Genomic DNA, 17,642 nt, shown 5'->3' with positions numbered 1-17,642 from the left:
TGGGGATGCTCTCTTTTCCAGGTCAGACCACAATGGAGGACTTCCTTCATACTCATCCAGCTGCCATAACTTATTTCTACACACATGATTCTTTGCTTTCACTAGTTCTTACAGCCTGCTCTCTTGGGGTAGATTTTTGCTTGTATTTCTTTAGTTTACAAATTGCTTTCTGATTGATTATTCCATTTACCCCTTGTAACAACTCTCTGAATGTAGTTCTCACTCTTCACTTGAGGAAAATGAGGCTTAGAGAGATTTTAAATACCTTACCCCAAGTCAGAGCCTTGTCACTTGTAGAGGGAGAATCAGAACACTCAACTCTTCCAACTCAATTCTTTACAACCTCAGGCTTCTCTAATTACTATTCCCGAAAGGCTCACTGGGTAATGAAGTGCAATTTCCCTTCAGTCTCTGGATTCAAACAAAATCTGTGTTTTTACCAAGAGTCAGTCAGACTATGAGCAACCTCGGCTGTTACCTTGAATGAACACGGGGGAGGCAGGAAATTACCCCAAAGCTGTAGGTTTTGTTGAAACAAAAACCTTTTTATTGAAAGAAAAAATGGCAGAGTGCAGGGCTATCATGCTTCCCCAGAGACTATTCTGAGAAGCTGCCGTAGCCAACCCACAAACTCCAGGTGTCTGATAAGGAGCAGTGAGTGAGATCTCTGGTAAAAAGGACAAGGAAGAACCATAACAGCCCAATACGTATTTGGGCTTTCAAGGCACTATAGATAGATTTTCACAGCAGGCTAAGGGGCTGGGATCTGGCTGCCTTTCAAAGATTGCAAAGCAAGCAGGCAGGTGGGCAATCACTCACACATACCAGCCTGTTCCTAGGCCTGCCTGGAGGTCAGGCTATGTTGTAAGCCACATACATTGTAGCAAGCGAAAATATAATGAAAGCTAACTTGCACAGGTTCCTTGGGTGAGATCTATACTAGTTGTTGAGCAAAATAAAGAGCTCCTTTGTGGATAAGGGCTCCTTTGTGCCACTTGGATCCTGTAGAACCAGTAGGTTCTGATGCTGCCTCTGAACTCTTCTTGAGGACAAAGAGAGCAGGTTCTTAAAAGGGGAAGGAAGATGGGACTACATAAAGCTTAAGAGTGGGCATGGGCTTTGAAACTTCATGTATATTCATGTTATTATTCATTTGGTCTGTAACTGTATAGCCTTTATGGATATTAAAACATTGTAATATTTTTGTAGTAGTTGGCAGCCAGCCACTGGCCCAGGCCCTCCAGAATCTGATGGACATCCAGGTGATGCAGCAACTAAAGGATTGGTGTCTGGAGTAGCAGGGGTCCTCTAGCTTCAGCAGTAAAGACTGTGCTCATTTAATTGGTCAGTGCCCATGAGGTACACTGGCTAAGTATTAAATATTTAATATTTAATATTATGAATATCGCTGCCATGTGTATCTGTGCTAAAATCTTGGAAGGGGTGCCAGGTGGGTGGGTATGCCTACCAAACTCTCAGAACTTTTTCCATTGAGGGTTTCCACCAGGGCTCACTCTGCCATCTTTTCTGCCAGAAGCATTCTTAGTGGGCAGAAAGTTAGTCGATAAAGCATTACCCTTAATGTGGATGTCACGAGGCATTCTGTCCCCAGTGTTGGCATCAGGAAAGTTTTGTCCTGGCAGGTAAGCAGGGACTAGAGCTAGACACTGAAACTCTCTCCATGCTGCTCTCTTTTTAAAAATTTTTGTCCTTTCTTCTTTACCCTGCCTAAGCTTAGAGAAGAGCTTGCTGGAATTCAGAAAGAAGACAGGGAAGAATTCTCTGGTGCAAAGAAGCAGTCTCAGTAAGACAAATGGCCTTTCATATTCCCTGGGGCACTGTTTCAAAGCAACCAACACAGATGTACAACTTAGGAACAAACATGAATCACCAACCAGACACCAGCCCCAGTCACAGCAAAATTAGCGGGCAGACATCACAATACGTCCCACAGATCCAGGGCAGGAGGAGGGGTGTGGGCAAGGGGAAGATTGAGGACAGACTTAGCAAAATGAATATGCCACACAAACTGAAGTACAATTAGGAATAAAGTGGAATCTGAAATATCAGAAACAAACACATATATGGGGTCATTATTTATTCAGGGTAATTTTTGCCTCTGCGTTAGTCAGGACACACATTTTGACTTTAGGCTTCTTTATATTAAAAATTATTATAAAAGTAATATAAGGATGTTAAGTAAAACAGACAGCAGAGAAAGATACCACCTTTTTGGAAGTTTAGTATTTTTTTTTTTCACAAGTATTTTTCATGTACTGCAGTTTCCAGAATTATCATTTTCCATGGGCTACTTGTTCATCTAGAAGCTGTACCATACTTTCTAAAACATTTTCTCTACCGTTTCCCATCACATTTATGATTTTAAATAATGATGCAACTGATATCCTTGAGTTTATAGCTACCTTAATATTTAGATGATATCACTCAGAAGTTTCAAAAGAATGTCACTCACAAGTTTCTGAATATTCGACTGTACCTTCCTGGAAGAGGGGTTGTCCATATCCAGCACATGGACTGAAATAGCACTGAAAGTGGCCTTTTTTTTTTCTGGGATCAGAGACTGCTGCTCTGCCCCCAGCTCTTGGCCCAGTTCTGCTCTCGGATGCTCAGGATTCCGTGTGCTGCCCCCACACCTGCCTGTGCCCGCTTCTCCCTGCCTCAGCTGATTGTCCACCCTGGACTGATCAATTGCTTATTGTCTAAAACCCTATATTTTAAAAACTTTCTCCTGCTTTGCATCTAGAGTTCTCAGCTCCTTGGAGGCAGTGGTGGTGGTGGGTGACGCTGTGTGTGAGAAGTGGTGTTCCCTGTAACGGGAATGGAATGCCCTTCTCACCACTGCCTCCAATAAGTCATTATTTTCAACATTCAACTCACATCACCTCCTCTAGTAAGTCTCTGACACTGCAGCCCAGTGCTACTTAGATACACACTCTTCCTCCTTGCTCCCCTACACTCCTTTACTATTGTACTTTATCGTAATACTTTTACCTCTCTATTTAATTCTCCATTTATTTACTGCTCCCCAACGAAATTTTTTCTCAAAAGGAGAAGGGACCCAATGTTACTCGCTTTTTTATCCCAAGAATCTGGATCAGAGCTTTATAAATAGTCTTGAAAAAATGTTGGAAAACCAATTAAGAATACTTCGATTCACTTTGAGATATTTTTTTCTATCACTTTTCTCTTCTTGCCTCCTTACCCTTATCTCAATTCTCACTGGCATGAGTTTCTGCTTTTTCCTTCAAATGAGTCTATAGAGATGTGGCATTAATTTATTCGATAAGCTTTGTGAGGCAATGATCTAAAAATAAACAAAATAAAACAAAACAATAAAATAAAATGAAGTAAAGTAAAAAGTAAAGTAAAATAAAACAAAATATGCTGCTGTATTCTCCCCAAACAAAACAATCTTGCATAGAAAATCACTGGCTTTGATGTTTGAGATAGTGATATCTTTACTTTACAAACCCCCATGATGGGAAAGCTCTCCTATACCAACTTCTGTTTGCTATGTTTTCATCTCTTTCTTTTTACTAAAAGCAGGAACTCTTTCTGCCCCACACTTTCTCTCCTGGTGGTTTCCATCCCCTAAGAATCTATGCAAAGCCAGCCCTGAACTGGTGCAGGGAAGAAGCCAGCAGATGGCAGGAGAAAGCTACAACTTCCCCAGGCTGCACCTCCCATCCTCCAATCAGAGCAGCAGAGGCTGCTTGCCAGTCTTGGAGGGAGAAATATGACTGAAGCCTTATTCATAAGCCTGGGAGGAAAAAGCAGTGATAAAGAATAGAACCGCAAGGCGTACATGAAACCTTTTATTAAACGAAGAGAAGTTCTACTTCCAAGAATTCAAACTAAGCCAGGTGGTTTCAGAATTGCCTATAATTGTCCCCTGGGTGGTAGTTTTCTGATCCCCAATTACCTGCACACACCCCGATTTCCGTAACAAAGACTCATGAAGCAACACGCAAAGAATAATTCACTTCCAAACCAGAGAGGATTTCTCCTTTTTGACTCAGTCCTTCCTTAGGTAAGTTTCTTCGGCTTACTCTAACAAATGGTCCCACTGAAAAGTTCACGAGCTGTACAGAGAGGTCTAAACTCAAAGGTCAGTAGAGTGGCTCATCACCATTTGGAAACAGTGCTCTGCTGTCTCAATTTTGCTTTTTTTTTTTTTTCTCTCTTAAAATTGCTCATCAAGTATCTTCTACATGATTAAATTCCCACAATTCTGACAGTCAAATTCTATTTGTCTCATCTCAAAGAGGAAAAAAATGGAGGCTTCAAAATGTGAAACCTCATTTGAAAAATCCCAAAGTGTGACCTCTTTTAATTGCATTTTGCAGCCTGTGCCCAGGGACTTCTCTTCCATGTCTCTACAGACCTCCTATGATTCGCAGAAGCTACCATCCTGAACTGTATTCCTCTGTTTACTTATCTCTTTTACACCACTAGACTGTGTGTGGCCTTTGGAGCAGGAACTAGGCCTTGCTCATTTTTCTATTTCAAGGGCCTAGAACTAAGTCTCATGCCAGAAGGCATACGACAAATATTTATTGAATGGATGGGAGGATCTCACAATTTATACCTTTCACATGACAAAAAGCCACTTCTTTTTGGATTCGAACCTCTGTCAGGTGAAGACTTCTGAGGTGCTCCTAGATGGAGTTAGTAAATTCCTCTTTCTTCATCCTTATCCACCTTCCCCACAGTATCCAGGGAATTCCATCCCAAGAGTTTCAGCTTTTGGGAACTTTTGCGTCTGCAATAAGGTGTATGTATGTGTGTAGAGTGTGCGTGTGTTAGGTGTATTCATGAAAAAAAAAGTTTTTTTTAAAGTTCTGTTGGAAAATATTCTCTGTTGTACTCAGAAACTAACATCTTCAAACACTTGCTTATCGTTTTGATAAAAATAAATAATCGTTTATTTGAGTACTTATATTGGCCATCACCTCAATGTGCTATCTGGTCCCTGTAGATGGGAAAGCTTCAGGGGAACATGCATTTTTATCCACTTGCCAGTGACCCACCTTTATATAACTAATGTCGGTAGGCCGCAACCAGTCCTAATTTCTAATGAAGGGTTTAACTGTACAAAATCACAGCCAGCCTGATGGAGAGCCCATGCCCTAACTGAAGGCAGGCAGACCTCCTCTGGCTGCAGATATAGCAGAATAGCACAGTTTTGCCCTTGGAACCAGATCCAAATTCTATGACTTCCCTCCCATAGAGTAGGAAAGAGACTGTTATGTTCAGCTCATCTGTATTCTAGAAGCGGCTTCTCACAGCTTTCCTTTCTTCTAGGGACTTTGAAAATTACATTCATGGCAATAATCCCAAACTGCTTTCTCCACAGAGAGGTTTAACCAGAGGTAACAGAGTGATGCTGAAAAGTTCTGGAATTCTGGAGATCTGGCTTCTAGTTCCTGCTCTGTAGTGAAATAACTGAAATGAAGGAGACTCTCCTGCCCCCTACCCCTTTAGTCTTTCCCTACTGCAATCAATGAAAAAATGAATGAGTAGATCTATGAGGTACCTCTGAGATTAGATATCTTACAGAGATTTTAGATATGAAAGAAAAAATGGTCCTCAAGTGTGGTTTAATGTGGTTTTATATTGTTAATGATAATTCATTCATTTGACAAATATTTATTAAGCACCCACTATGAAATAAGACACTGTTCTAAGCCTGAGAATACAACAAGGCAGACATAGTCCCTCTGGGGAGGGATGAATAATAAACAAACAAACAAATAAATAGATAACTTCAGATAGCGATAAATGCTATGAAGAAAATGAAACACAAAGGCATGTTAGAGATAGGTATGGAAGACAGTGTATCTTTAGTTTGGGTGGTCAGAGGGTCCACTCTATAAGCCACGTAGGTTGTCTGTGGCTCTACACCAGCGCAGACTACCAGTCTTTCCCAGATGGTGTCATTTGAGTTGTGATCTAATAGTGGTAGTAATAAAGTTTTTCTTTGGATTCTTTCCAGTCTCCATTTCTATACCCTTTTAACCAAAAAATTGGGTCAAATGAAACTTGTGTTGAAATTTGGTGCCATTTACTAGTGTGATATTGTTTGTGATTTAGAATAAGAAAGATATATTTGGTCTTTATCCCTGTTTCCTACACAGAGCTCCCAAAACCCTTAATAAATGTGTCTCTTGTTATGCTAATGAGATGACTTTCAAACCCCACCTAATGATGGGGCTAGTTGCCAGGAGAAGCAACCACATGATTAAAAGTTTGGAACTTTTAGTTCCACTCCTAGACCTCCGGGGGGGGGGGGGGGGGGCGGGGCTGGGGTAGGGGCACGGGGAGAGGCTACAGGTTGTATGAATCGCAGATGGCCAATGACCAACAATTTAATCAATCATAACTATACCATGAAGCCTTCATAAAAATCCAAGAGGACAGCGTTCAGAGAGCTTCTGGGTTGGCGAACATGTGGAAATGCGAGAAGAGTGGTGTACCAAGAGAGGGCATGGGAGCTCTGCTCCCCTACCCCATACTTTGTCCTACACATCTCTTCCATCTGGCTGTTCGTGAGTTATATGTTTTTAAAATAAATAGGTGATTTAGTCAGTAAAATGTTCTGTGAGCCATTCTAGCAAATTAATTGAACCCAAGGAGGGCTGGGGTCATGGAAACCTTGGAGTTATAGTCAGTCAGTCAGAAGTACAGGTAACAACCTTGACTTGCAACTGGCATCTGAAGGGAGGGGTAGTCTTGTAAGACTGAACCTGTAACCTCTAGAATCTGATGCTATCTCTGGGTAGATAGTGTCAGAATTTAGTTGAATTTTTGGACATCCCTCTGGTGCATTTTTTGAGGTAACCACCTGCCTGCCTCACCACACACATTGGAAATTGGGTCTCGGAACACCAGAAAGAGAGTGATTTAATTTTCTTCATTCCTATCTTTCTCTCTAAGCTGTTAGTTGCTCCATTGTCTTATATAGCTACATATGAATTATTTATCTATGTGTCTCTACCACAGCACTTGTCCATCATAATTGTATGTGTTCTACTCTGTTCCCAAATGGCTGTGTTCCTAAAAGATAAAGAACATCTTGTTCATATGTTTTACCCCATGGCTAAGGGCTATGTGTGTCAGAGTTTAGGTACCTTATGAAAAAACAAATAAAGAAATAAATGAGACCAAGGAACTTTTATGATCTCACTATAATACCCATCGCATACAGCACAGACTGACTTCTCCAACAGAAGGGATGTGAGTGGTGTGGAGACATGAAGTCATCTTCTGCTTTCTGCTCTAATTGACCCCTACAATAGTTCTATAAAAAAGAACCAGGGGCTTGCTACCACGTACCATCTGCAGAGAGGGTTGGAACACCTTTTACAGGACACAGAGTCCAAGGAAAAGGCAAATGATCCTACTTAGTAGTAGCTGTCCTCATCCCTGCATTGACAGTGTCAGAGATGGAAACACCATCAGAATTCCTCTTGATGTTCCTTTGGTAGAAAGCTTTAATTCTGCTAAGGACTTTATGTTGCAAGTCCTTTATTTGCTGTGTGAGATCCTTTTTGCTAGAGGAATGCATAAACAAAAAAAGTAATACCAATATCTAATTTTGCTAATGAGATTTTTGAGATGAGTGTCATTTTTGAAAAGATTTGTTTCAATGCATAGGAGTATAATTTAACGTGATCCTTTAATGACTTCACATTGTGTTGTTCCTATGCTACATGATTTAATGCACAAGAAAGACAGGACCAAGTGCAAATAGTCCTATCTCATAATTATAAGGACATTATTTCTAACATGTTTATAAAATATTCTGTCCATCTATTTCTGGGTAAAAAATTATTTCAAGAAATAAGAATATTATAAAGTAAATATGTTTCTTTATGTTTTCTAATTATAGCTGAAATTACTCTCAAACTTCCATCCACTAAAATCCTGTAAAGGATATGACAGCTCTTAAAAGTAAAAGTGAAGGTAACTTTTTGTAAGACGGTGATTCTCAGGAAAGGTAAGGGTTGCCCAGATGAGAATAATTTTGTGTGGGAATGTGTTTTGTATGTGGACTTTTTAAAGCAGGGATGGAGGGAACCAAGATTGAGAACTCACTGCTTTGTGTTGCTGCTACACTAGCCGCATTTGGGTGTGCAAATTATTCTACTAGTTCAATATTTTCCAGCCTACATTCTCCACCTTTTCTAAAAAGTTATCATAAAAGATAATCAAATTCTTTCTTAAGATATACTGCCACTGATAAGATTGGCAGCCCTGTCAATAAGAAAATCTATTAATCTATCAATTAAATAAACTATTTATTAATAAGTATGGTGCCAGCTTCAAGTAGCTCAAAGATAATTGGAATTCTCTTTAAGAGAAATGAGATTGATTTGGGAAAACCAGTTCTTACTCAACCAGCGATGGCTTTAAGAAATTGTTGTTTGTTAAAAAAAAGTCCTCACATACTGTCTGGAAATTAGTTCTAGAATTCTGCTTGAAATCAATAGCTAAAATATGGTAGATAAGTGGTCATTTAGCTTGTCTGTGTACTCTAGTGATGGGGAACATGTTAATCCCACGAGACATGAAATTTCACTTTTAGATTAACTTGTTTAAGATTTTAGCCAGAACACTCTGATTTTAATCTTTAGCCCAAACTTTCCCTAGTACCTGTCTTCCAACCCCCATTCACTTACTCCCACTGTCTTCCTCATTGTGGTAAAGGGAGCCATCATCTACTCAGTTGTACAAACCACAATTATCCATGATTTTACCTCCTTTCTCACCTCCCTTTTTCATTTTTCAGTTGGCTAACAAGTCTCGTCAGTCCTACATCAAAACGACACACTTTTCTCTATCTCTGCTGCCACCACTGTTCCAGGCATTAAAACTTCACTTGAATTAGAGGACCCACCTTATAAATCTTCCCACTTCCACTTTCTCCTCAACCTCTAAACCCTTCTCTCTATAACAGCAAGAGCACACTTTTCACACAAAAATCAAATTATGCTATTGCACTTAGGATAAAATCCTAACTCTTTACCATGAATTAAAAGTCCCTACATAACCTACTTGCTGCCATTCCTTCAACCTAATGTTATACCACACTCTCCTCTGCTCAGTATGATTCAGCCTCAGGGGCTTCCTTTCCATTCCAGAAAAATGCCAAATTCTTTCCCACCTCAGCAATTTTGCACATGTGTGTTTTGTTCACTAGTATATTTTCTTTACTTCAAACAGTTCCTGGCTCAGAGAAAGTGCTGAATAAATATTTGTTGAATGAGTGAATAAAAACTGGTCTGTGCTTGTTTCTCCTCTACTCTTTGTATGGCTGCATTCTCATTCGTTAAGCCTTGGATTAAGCCACCTACTAAAAAAATTCTTTCCTCAACCCATCATGTAAGTAGATCCCCTTGTCTTCATAGAACCTATTACCACTTCTCACTATTTGTATATTTATATTTTTGAAATTGTCTCTCCTCTTATTAGACTCTCAGTTCCATCTGCTGTATTTACCAGTGTATTAACTGGAGCTTGGCACTGTGCTTGGGACATAGTTGGGACATAATTCTGAACCAAGGTCTGTTCAATGGATTAATGAATAAATACATGAGTATGTGAATGTATTAAACAATCACCTTAGTGATTCATAGCAGACCCATATTATTGTTATTTTCAAAAAATAATTTTTTATTAGTAAAAGGGCTCATTTATTGACTTCCTGTTCCTGGGATGGCTCCCACACTAATCTTAAGGAAGCTCAGGTCTAAAATATCAGTTGATGTGAAAACTCATTATAAGTTTGAAGCATTTTTTTTTTTTTTTTGTAATTATTACTCTAGACTAATTTCAGAAAGTGAGACTGGTTTTCAGGTCAAATTCCACAAGTCATTGACCTTTCAGAGAGCCTCAAGTAGGTGTTGAGGTCTTCATTGAAGATGCACTCTGTCTTAGGTTTGTGAAATGCCATTACTTAATATTTTAAGAACTTCATATTTAAAAACTAATTTCTATTCTCAAGGATGAATAGGCTATTTAGCTTTTTTTTTTTTTTTTTTTTTTGGTGAAGATGGTGAGGTGGAAGGAGTATCAGTATGGTTTGCCATAAACTCATATAATAATCATAAAATTGGAAATCATTGCCTTAGCCTCCGGTCTACAGAGTGCTTAATTGTGTTTATGCCAGTTAACATCTGGCATCCAAATGTTATCAGTCTTGAACACTGCACCTGCAGGCAGCTTGGCATTTGAGTTTTAAAATGTTCTTTCGGGAAGAAAAGAAGGGTGAGAGAAGGCAGTTAAGAAGAGAAAGTGAAGGTAGAAAAATGAGATCTCAGAATCATTTCTCCTTGACTTTAGCAATACAGTTAAGAAAAGCTACACATTTTTTTTTTTTCCTCATGGGTACTGGACACTTACAATGTACCAGGCCACATGTTAAGTATTTGGTATATATTAACTCATTTCATTGCTATAGTCACTCTAGAGAAGGTGTTAACTTGATCCTATGGATTTGAAAACTGAGGATCAAAGGTTTAAATAATTTGCTGAAGACTACTGAGCTATTGACTAGGGGATCTTGGATTTAAATCCATTTGATTAAATCCATTAACAAATCAATCAACTCACTCACATCAGCAGACATCTGCTCAGTCTTTCCTCTTGTTACCGTATAAGTTTTCACGATTGTATCTTTAGCTAAATCTTCTGTTCTGAATTCTGTTTTTTCTCTCCTAGACATAGACTGTACCACGAGAGTAATCTTACTTTTTCTTGCATCATTATTTTCCATTTTGCACATCAGCAAACAACTTAACTGTAAAAATTTATATCTAAAACAAACCAACCCACAAACAAAAAATAACAACCAAAAAGACTTCACTTGGACATAGGAAAGTTTAAATAATTCATCATCTGCGGACTTTAAGTATAAAGAAATGTTAAAGAAATCCTTCAGGCAAAAGGAAAATGATACCAGATGGAAATCTGGATCTACACAAAGGAATAAAGATTTTTTCTTATTAAAAGCTCTTTAAAATATAACTGAATGAAAAACAAAAGTAATAACAATGTATTATAAGTTTTATAACACATGCAGAGGTAAAGCATATGACAACGAGAGCACAAAGGCGAAAGAGAAATGGAAATATATTTTAGAAAGGTTCTTACACTATATATGAGGTGCTATAATAATGCTTGAAAGTAGACTGTGATAAGCTAAAATTTACATGAGAATCTTTAAAGTAACCATTAAAATAAAAAAATAAAGAGTTGGCACCATACATATGTATGGGTCTTGTTTTCTTATCCATTCAGGCATCTTCTGTCTTTTGATTGAAGCATTTAATCCATTTATAAAGTAATTATTGATAGGTATGTAGTTATGGCCATTTTATTATTCATAGTTTTGATTTTTTTCTTCTCCTTCCCCTTCTTCAAAAAGTCCCTTTAAAATTTTTTGTAATACTGGTTTGGTGGCGATGGACTTCTTTAGCATTTTCTTCTTTGAGAAGGTCTTTAGACGATCACTTTGTAAGTTATATAAATATCTAACCACTATGCTGTACACATGAAACTAACATAATATTCAATGTCAACTGTAATTGAATTTTTTTTAAAAATAAAAAAAAAGAAAAAAATTGTTAGAAGAAGTGACAGAGCAGGCTCTAAGCTGGGCCTTCAGGAAGTTACCAGAACATCAAAACAAAACAAAACGAAACCAAACCAAACCATGAAGAACTATACTTAAGGAAATAAAATAGACACATAAGACAATTTTTTAAACAGAGCTGACAAAAAGTAAAAAGCACTTCATAGAAAATCCCTCTCATCATTATCAGTGTCCAGCATCTTGCTCAAACTAATGGTCAGTTCTCAGTCACCATCTTTCACAAAGTTTCAGAAGCATTTGCCACAATTTATCCATCTTTTATTTTGACTTTTAAGATGGCATCAGCTAAGCTTTCTTTCCCCCCTTATTTGATTAATTTTCATAGATCTTTAATCTCTTCCCAAAATCTGGATGTTGGAGAATTCTTGAGTTCAGCTCACAGCCCTGTTTTCTTTATTTGCACTCACTTTCTAGGTGATTGTATCATTGCTTTTATCATGGTATAAAATACTATCTATTTGCCAATGACCCTTTTATGTGCTTAAAACAATGATGATTACAGGAAGAATATGATGAATGGTCCAGAGGCTCATAATATAACTACAGAAAGCTGGAAACCTCAAGAAAAGCAAAGGCACTTTAAAAGGTAAAGGTCTGAAATGAGGTACCGACATCAGGTGCTGCCAGTGAGGCGCCCAGACTGTGCCTTCTGGTGTACTCAAGACACTGTCTGCATTGCTTTCATATGTACATCACTGTCCTCAGTGCTAGTGGTAATTTTATGTAAAATGCATCCAATTTCTATAAAACTACTTAGCATTGATTTTGCATCTGAAGAGTTTCAGACACGTCAAAGTTCCAAAAATAAACAGTATCATGATTCTATTAGAGCTCAAGCAAAGTCTCCAGGCTTCACTGTTCTTTGCCATCACTTTTAGAAATTAAATCTTCCTGTAATCTAAACCAAAGGAGAAGCAGGTCACAGCTTGCCCTTCGTCAGGCTAGGCAGTCCCTCTTTTTATTCCCCCAAACCAGGGCGAGATGGGGCCAGTCAGGCTTGGGGAATGGTCTCACCATAAAGTACCTTGGGGAACTGCGAGGATCCTTTACCTCACATTTGGCTTTTACATGAGGAATAAAAGCCTTAAATCATCATTATAGGCTTTGGTTTTTCTTTGAAGAGCATTCTTTTCAAAAGAGGGATACAGGACAAGTGTTTTGAAGTAGACAGAGAAGCCCTTCCTTTTTAACCAATGTGAATTCATTTTCCTCTTCAGATATCAATTCCTATTCATGACTCTTTATTTTGGAAAGGGCATTCTTACTTTACAAATCCATCTTTTTAATAACAGAAACAATTACTGCCTTCAAATCTAAGTATTTGAGGAAACACATTTGTAAAGCATTCTCTCCCTTTGAATTGCTTCTCCCACATCCCTGTCTTTTGACTGACTCATTCATAAACAGTTAAACAAGTCATTAAAGGGCTGATTTATCTGATATAGACATAGGCGTCCCCTGACTGTTTCTTCTTGGCTCTGTCAATAATCCCATTTCCTCGTTTTATCTTTTCACAATCAATTCTCTCAACATGGATTTCCTCCTTAATACTCAATTATCTTAACTACTGGTAAATTACCCAGTCAAAACAAAACATCAGTTTCAGTAATCAAGAGGACAGAGGGCTCTTCACGTGGCATTTCTGACTCATATTTCTGACGCACAGATGAATGTACTATGTTCATGCCACCTCAATAATGGGGCATTACTTGGACAAATAAAACCCACCACCCTACACAGTCTAGCTGAGTTTCTTGCATGTTTTCTTCTCAAGTTTATGAGTCCTTTAACTTCTTCAATATTCTTCAATATGTTTTTTAAATTTCATTCTGACATGTGACTAGTCTACTTTAGACAAGTAAGCAATAATATTCATTCTATTTTCCATGCAGGTTTTACAATTGAGAAACTATTTATAATATGAATTAAGAGATGCTTAAGATCATTTCTTATTTAATATAAGTAGTAGCAAGTTTTATTCTTATTAAGATCAAGTTTGGGAATAAGTTTTTTGTTTTGTTTTGTTTTGTTTTACATAGACTGACAGTTCTTCTAATGAACAAAATGCAAATATCTTTGCTATCTTGGAAAGACAATATTACAGAAAAGGACACAAACCTCTCAAATCTCCCTTAATAACTCCTGTGGTGGGGTTATTATGTCCGATCGGTATTTCAGGCATATTTCAAACTTCTTTTTATTTTTTTATGCTGCAGCACAAAATATAAATTGTGTTTTAACTCTCCTATGCCAAAACCTCTAATATATTGTTACTGCAGACAGAGGAAAATTCAGATAACTCTACCTGGTAGTCAAGGTTTTAATGGTATGATCTGAGCTTGACCTTCTAAGTTTATGCACCAGGATCTCTTATCTATACTCTAATCAAGCTGAATTATGTACTCTCCCAGAGCTATACGTACTTGCTTTTGCTTATACTCTTCCTAATTCTAAACCATCCTTCCATCTAAAATAACCTTTCTGACAATTCCACAAATCCAAATCCATGTGTGTGCAAGGGATGAGGTAGGGGGTCGAAAGCCCAAGGATTAGGGAGAATTCAGCAACTCTAACTGTGAGAGTGACTGCCTAGAGACTGTTAAGCTTCCCTGTGTTGTTAGCCCCATTAAGAAATACTTAGAGTGATTTAAGGGGTCCTATATATCATGGGAAATAATTTCCCTGGGAATAATCTACTTAGAATCATTTAATGCAATCGATCAGGTAGAAGTTTGAAATGAGATAGACCTGGCTCTGAATAGAAGCTCTGCCATTTTCTAACCAAAGCACCTTGGATTTAACCTCTCTGAGACTTTGTTTCCTCATGTGTAAAATCACGATAGAAGAGAAAGCTAAAGGCTTTCTTGCTACGAAGATTAAATTAAATAATATGTGTAAAAATTTAGAAGCTCACTTCTGCCATTTGCTAGCCATGCTAGCACAGGACAAATACAATAGAATAGAAATGACACTATAATTAATTTAGAGAGAGGGTCTGAGATTTCATCATTACCTATCTGCACTCCTGAAATGTTAATTCCCCAAGATCTATAGACATCATATAGCAGACCCCAAAATTCTCATGTGACCTGGGAAGCTGCTGATGTCTGGAGTGGGAATTTAGTGAAGAGTTGACAATGCCTAGGTCTGTGAGGCTGTGGTGCCCACCCTGTAATAGAGTCTCTGGGGAAGATGGCCCAAAGCCAAGAGGCTGAATACTCTAGAAGATAAGGAGCTCAGAAAGAGCCAAGCTGTGTATGGCAGGCCCTGAATAGGCTGTCACAAAGTCTCAAACCATCTTTGCCTCCTAAGAAGCCTCCTCTTTGCTTTGAGGCTAAGAATGTCCAAGTGATATGATTCTGACCAAGAGACATATGTGGAAGTCTCTGGAGAAGGCGCTCCTTCCTAAATCTTAAGTCAGACATATAAAATCACCATTTTTGTAGGTTAAGAAAATAGTTGAAAGTTAGTAATTTCAAATAGTTCAAACCTTACTACCTAGGAGCATTCTTTATCCCTTGCTCATTATCCTTTTCTGTAACAGGGGACCCAATGCACAGACAACCAGTAGTAATCTTATGACTTTGAGGATAAGGACAGGGGAAAGAAGACAAAATAATCCTAAATCTCAGGATAACACGGAGTGATATAAGGCCCTAGACTCTTATCCTTGAAATCCTTGTTGCATGAGACAAATCCAGCCCTAACTGTTTAGCCACTGTAGTAGGATGTCTTATTTGCAGCTGGAAATAACCTTAATTGATGTCATGGTGACAAATCAGCAGGCAGAAGACCAGTGGACCTTTACAGGCAGAAGAGTTGACTGCAGGGAGTAAAGTACCTCTCAGGATGAGAAAAACATTTGGAGTAGAACCAAAACTTTTGCTGCCTCTGGAAGCAACACAAGATGATTCTTTTTCTGAAAAGGAAAAGAAAGGAAAGAAAGGAAAGGGAAAAGAAGATAATGGGAAAATAAGGGAGGAGAAAGAAAGTAGTAGTAGGAGAGCTGTAATTTGAAACAGAATGATTAAGCTTGCAAGGCAGATATCTGAGGGAATAGCTGGAATATTTGAGTGTCAAGATTAGGAAATAGGAAAGAAAATAGCCCTAAGACAAGACTATGTGTGGTATATTTGAGTAACAGCAAACAGGCCAGTGCGGCTGCAGCAAAGTGAGGAAGGGAGAGAGTCATAGGAGATGAGGGCAGGGGGCCATTTCATGTAAGACTCTCAGAAGATGTGTGAAAAAGATAGGGACCAATGATGACTGCAAGGTTTATAACTGAGCAAACAGAAAGCCTGTGATGTCATCATCTGAGACGAGGGAGAGAGTGGAAGGAGAAGGTTCTAGGTTTGAGGGTGAAGATCAGATCATGTTAAGTTTGAGATGATAGATATCAAAGATGTCAAGTAGACAACTGTATATAAGAATCTGGATTTCAGTGGAGAGATACACATTTCGGGCTCATACAAATGTTTATAAGATTGGTAAGTCAGGAGTGTCTGTGCAGTTGTGCACATTTTTTTAAAAAGTGAAAAATAAAATTTGTGTTTGCATTAGTCTATTCTCAGTCTCCCGTAGAGTGATATTTAGTCAATATGGTTAATGTGAGGAATTTGGGGAAGACTAGTTGAAATAATGTATACAAAGGGCATATCTCAGAATAGATCTTTGATAAATAATACTTAATACATATTGTGTACTTATATTTTCCAGGGATTTTGTTAAGCACTATGCATAAATTAACTAATTTTATCTTTACAATCAGTTGATGAAATGTATAATATTTTAACTTCATTATATATATGAGGATACTGAAGTATAGACAATTAAGAATCTTGCTCAAGGTTACAGAGCTGATAAGCAGAAGAACATTGATTCATATAACGATTTTTTTACTCCTGAACCAATGTTCTTGACCTATATACTATACCAGCATTATAAACTCAGAAGCCCTGGAGGTAATGTAAATTTATGCAGTGACTCCTATATCCAGCACCTCCTCAACATTTCATGGGTGTCTAACAGGCAGCTGAGACTCCACATGGCCCAAACTGAAGCCTTTATTTACTCAGCTAAATCTGTTTCTCCTTCAGTCCTTCAGCTTCCCATATCAACTACTGGCATTGTCATCTGTCCAGTTGCTTAAGCCAAAAACCCAGGAATTGTCCTTGATCTTCCTCTTTCCCTCATCCAATGCGTCCAACTCATCAGCAAGGCCTGATGGCTCTACTTTAAATAGTTATCTCATATTTGTATATTCTGTTTATATCCACAGTTCCAACCATCGTTTCGAGCCACCATTATGTGTTATCTGGATTATTTTTTTACATAGTTACTGGTCTCAGTCCCAGTCTTGGGTCCTGTAATCTATTTTACCCACAGTAACCAAAATAAACTAAAAAAATATAAACCAGATCATGCTTTACAATCTCCTACAGCTGTCCATCACATTGAGAATAAAATCCAATATCCTTATTGCAGCCTATAAGATTATCCATTATCTGCTCTCTGCTGCCTTTCTGACCTCATTTTAAACTAGTTGCCCACTTGTTCATTAAATTTTTGGTTGCACCGACCATTCTTTTCCTTGAACAAACCTGACTCTTCCTGCCACAGGGTCTTGTACTTACTGTTGGCTTTGCCTACCATCCTCTGTCCTTGGTTCCTCATATCACTGAGGCCTCAGAACAAATGTCGTCTCAGGCAAGCCTTCCTGGTCTACTCAATCTATATTATTACCACCTCCTACAAACAATGCACACCACATCATCTTACTTTATTTCCTTCATTATGTATTTATCATTATTTGAAATTTTCTCGTTACTTTATTTGTTTACTTATTTTTATCAGTCTCACTCCACTAGAATGCAAGCCTCATAAAATTCAAGACCTTGCTCTATCTCGTTCTCTGCTATGTGCCCAGGGCCCAGGTCAATGCCTGACATATAGAAGACCTTCAACC

The 17,642-nt window shown here is 38.2% G+C and overlaps 1 protein-coding gene across 2 annotated transcripts in view; it reads right to left on the bottom strand.

Annotated features, from left to right (window-relative positions):
• The window catches only part of PDE4B (phosphodiesterase 4B), a 467,156-nt gene that overhangs the window by 114,316 nt on the left and 335,198 nt on the right, over positions 1-17,642 (bottom strand). The gene's annotated exons all lie outside the window — the stretch shown is intronic.

Source organism: Rousettus aegyptiacus, unplaced genomic scaffold (genome assembly GCF_014176215.1).
Source record: "Rousettus aegyptiacus isolate mRouAeg1 unplaced genomic scaffold, mRouAeg1.p scaffold_m13_p_1, whole genome shotgun sequence".
Lineage (NCBI taxonomy): Eukaryota > Metazoa > Chordata > Mammalia > Chiroptera > Pteropodidae > Rousettus > Rousettus aegyptiacus.
Note: the sequence above shows the minus strand (reverse complement) of the source record. Positions and strands in the feature narration are given on the sequence as shown.